Raw genomic sequence first — 4,528 nt, forward strand, 5'->3', positions numbered from 1 at the left:
AGATGGGCGTATTGGCCAAATATATAGAAACGCCATCTGATGATATATACCAGTGGATAAATGGGTCTTGTGAGGGAAAGAAAATCGTGAGATGTGGAACATGACCAAGTAGTCAAGAGGTCGTTCACATTACTACTTACAACATTCAAAGAATGGCTTGTTATACAAGGATACTCATAGAGACCAAAGGAACATATTATAAGGAAATATGCTCCTATGTGGTGGATTCTACTACACAAACTCGAAATTGATGAAGTCTGGAAACAAAAAAAATAATGATGTAGTAAGCAGTATATTGATCACTGGATAAAGAAAATAAATGTACCATAAAGATGAGAAAAGAAGTTCTCAAAGAACAGCATTGTTCCTAAGTTGTTCATGGACCGAAGCAAAAGCAGTTGCATTGAATATGATAACACTAAGTAAAACTTAGTGAAGGAGTTCGATAAAGAACAATCCAAATCAGTCCATATTTTCTTATAAAAGAAATCCCTTGTGTTTATAATAAATCAGCACTGCAAGTAGGTCATGAGATGCCATCAAAGGAAGTGTGGACTGCGATGTTTTTCAAGTAATAAGATTATAGTATGGGACTGTAATGTAAGCACAAGCCATTAAGTTTATATCAGTGGATAAAAGGAAACAATAATAGTCCAAGAGAGTTACCAGAAGTATGTCTGGTCGAGGTCAAATGGATATGGCATTGCTGAAGGCAAGAAAGATCGATAACCATGTATAAAGGTCCTTGAGTGTATTTGACTGCAGATCCATAGTTTGATGAGATTATAAAACTCATTGCAGCAATGATTATTAATGATATGACCTTAGACACTCATGGGGTATGGACGAGTATAGACAAGGTCTATAACTCAACATGGATCGACCAATGAAGAAAGATCGGCTATAATGGATAAGCCATTAGCACATACGGGTGATGTATGTCCGAATGGACGAAGGCATGTCCGTGAGAAGCCAAGTGATTTGTATGTGTTTGGGTCGATGACTCAGTATATATTAAAGTGTCCACGGTATGGCAAAGCCATGTGACTAGAGGATCGGTGGGACATGAGAGGACTTGCGAGTAAAGTTTGATCGCAGATTAGAGGTCCATCCGAGTACTGGTCGAGTGCCATCCGTCCGACCAGGACATAGAGTGCTCAGCTGCAAAGATGCACATCTTTACCATGTCTTAATGAAGTTCCAGAAGATATGTGAGTTACAAGATAACTCAAGTTACAATTCAGCAAGAGCTATTCCTACATCAACGTTCAAGAAGCTCAAAGGACTACAAGTTCAGTCATATGATATATCAGCCGACTTCTTCACCATGTCTACACCAACCACACGTCCATGAAATTTATCTATCAGTTTGGGACGTGCCAATTAAAGGACCAGTCCAAGACTTGGCGCCCATGAAGCTAAACTATCAAATTGTCCATGCGCCAACTTGAAGAACATACACAGGGGTACAAGTCAGGGCGAGTTCATGTGTTGTATTTTTTTTCCTTATCCATGGTTTTGTCCCACTGGGTTTTCCTGAAAATGTTTTAATGAGGCAACATTAAGCATGTTACAAGCCCTGAACCGGATGTGTCGATCAAGGGGGAGTGTTATAAACCAAGTGGTGATCGACCCATATCAGGTTCAAACCGTCCGGCCCATCAGCTATCCATCCGGCCCATTCGCTAAAGACTTAGGCGAATGAGAGTTTACATTTATCTATACTTGATGTTTATCCTGTTCAATATGTATTTAGGATAAGTACTATTTCCTATTCCTATTAGGAATAGAATTTTCTTTTCTCTTATGACGGTCTAAATAAGACGGTCTTATACTTGTATAAATATAGACCTCTGGTCATGAGTAATAAGAAGCTTACATAGCATCTCTTTTATAACAAAATCACATTTTTCTTCACTCTTTTCACTTTTCTATTCGTATCTTTCTCTACTCTCTCTCTCTCTCTAAAAAAATATTTTTTATTTTTTGGTTATTTCACAAATAACCATATCATAAATCCATATAAAAAATCATGTTCGAAAACGCCTGATTCGCGTCGGTGAAGCACTCAGCAGAATTCCACTGTCACGATTATGGTATACTCGGTCAAAAACACTAACCATAACCACTAGATAAACTTTAAATAACTGTACTTCTGGTCCATTGAACCCGGGACGAGAACTCAAACAAACTTTAAATAACTGCTAGACTACGACAATATTTACGATATTTCTGGTATGTATAGTTTTACATTACAAATATTAAATTAGTAAGAAAATTCTGCTCCGCGTATTCCCCGCATTTTCAATGATTCGCTAGGTCCAGACTCGCCGCACGCGTAGTAACATAGTTTTTAAAGGTATTAATTTAATTTTGAAATTAACATATTTATCTATTTTTATAGCATATAACTTAATTTAAATGATATTAACATATATATATATATATATATATAATATGAATTTCTAATAATGAGACTTCATATTCATACGATATATGATCATTTGTATCTTGTTTGAACAAAAAAAATTAAACCATTGATCACAAAATTTTCAATGTGAGACTATTACTCTTTTTAGTAATTTATATTCGTTTTAAAAATTCAAAATATAATATATAAGAAAAAATCTAATTTTTTATTATATGCTTAATGTGATTATTTAATTTTTTTTAATAATATAAACTTAAGCAAAAAAAGAGAGGATACAAAAATTGTTATCAAATATGTATTTTTCATAATCATTAATTGTTCTATATATGTTTTTTGGTAAAATGTAAAGATATTATTACCAATTTTTTTTTGGCATAATTACAGAGGATAACACAAAGCAGAAAACAAGAATATAAACTAAACAACGACTCAATCTAGAAACGAAAGCAGGACAAACACACTACCATAACCGCAGTCCCAAGGCTCGACTAAATCCACAACAATAACTTACAGTAAAAATATGAACCAAGTTCAACCGAAAGTCGGAACCCGATAATTTTGACCTCCCTGATGAATTCACTCTTAAAGATAATTGCCCACCTGAGAACACCTCGTCGATAGCGTCAAAGCACCTGCCCACAAAACAAACAGCAACATCAACAGCCAAACCGAGCTTTTATTTTTCCCGGATGCGACCTGTACAAGATGCCGATCTGAGGTAAAAGGGCCACAACCTCCGTACTCCATAATCTGAGCCCAACATGCAAACAATTGATTCACATCATACCACAAGAAGCTTAACTAAGCCCATGTAGTGCTGGGATGTGAGCGAAGACCGAACAATAACTGTGACAGTCAATGACATGAGAACCGCCACACGTCCGTATTCGTCGAGAACCGACCAACTGAAACTAGAGCTGCTAAAGCCATCGCTTACACCAGCAAAGACAAAATGAAGAACAAGGGCTAATTCCCAACCGATACCCACCGAGTTCGACATAACCTACAAGAGGTGCCGACTTCGGATAGAATCAAGCCGGGAAAACAGATCACAAACAAAAAAGAAGAGGTTCAAGGTGAGGAGACAAAGCATGCGGCCACTGAGATGGCATAGACGACCATCCTTTAAACCTCGAGCCAGCCACTGAGCCTGAGCACCAATCCGACTGCGTGCTCAAACCCACAACCCGCCGCCGTGGTAGAAGGATCCATCGGCACACACCACACCATATTAGGTATTTCTGTAGTTTTTATAGACTCTTGAAAGAATGTTAACGACAGTGAGATTTATCATATATATGTTAATCATATTAGGTAATTCATTAGTTTTTATTTAAGAAAAGAATTGAAAATATTTGAAAATATTCTTCTATACACTACTAATCAATTTGATACTTAGTTTAATAAAAAAATTTAACATATATATATATATATATATATATATATATATCAACTTTATTTTTTAAAGATTTTTAAAATTATTATAGTAATATTACCCATGGTTACGAAAACATGTTGGGGTAGGTATGGTATGTGATTTGTTTATGCAGTCGTATACAGATATTTGTAATTAAAAAATCGTTTTAGGGAAGTGAAGATTCGAGCATTATTCTGCCGTTAAGCCTCGCGGTCGAATTTAACCTAACAAATCTATTTTTCCGCTTTCATATATATCGCTAAGGGTCCGACTGGTGACCATCCGGGAAACAAGAGGAACGAATAAAAAAGGAATGTACGGGAATAAAATACCAGGAATGAAAAGGAATGGTTATTCCTTATCAAATTTGACAAGGAATAATTTTGTTCTTTAATTCTCTACAAAAAAGGGAATGAAAGGGAATGAGAGGAAATTATTATTCCTTGTGAATGGCAATTTTTTTTAGGAACGTTAGGGAATGCATGATTCCTCGTCGTTCCCTGGTCACCATTCATACCCTAAGTTAACACAAGAAAATTCATAGGCAATGCAAGTGATAAAAGCGTGAGAGCCAATGAAATACAAATGACACGGATCGATGACATGGCAAAAAAGATTTGAAATCCCGCCTAAACCCCTAAGATATTTTAAGATAATGGTGCGAAATTGAAATTCAGAAG

The sequence above is a fragment of the Brassica oleracea genome, chromosome C5, assembly GCF_000695525.1.
Source record: "Brassica oleracea var. oleracea cultivar TO1000 chromosome C5, BOL, whole genome shotgun sequence".
NCBI classification, from domain to species: domain Eukaryota; kingdom Viridiplantae; phylum Streptophyta; class Magnoliopsida; order Brassicales; family Brassicaceae; genus Brassica; species Brassica oleracea.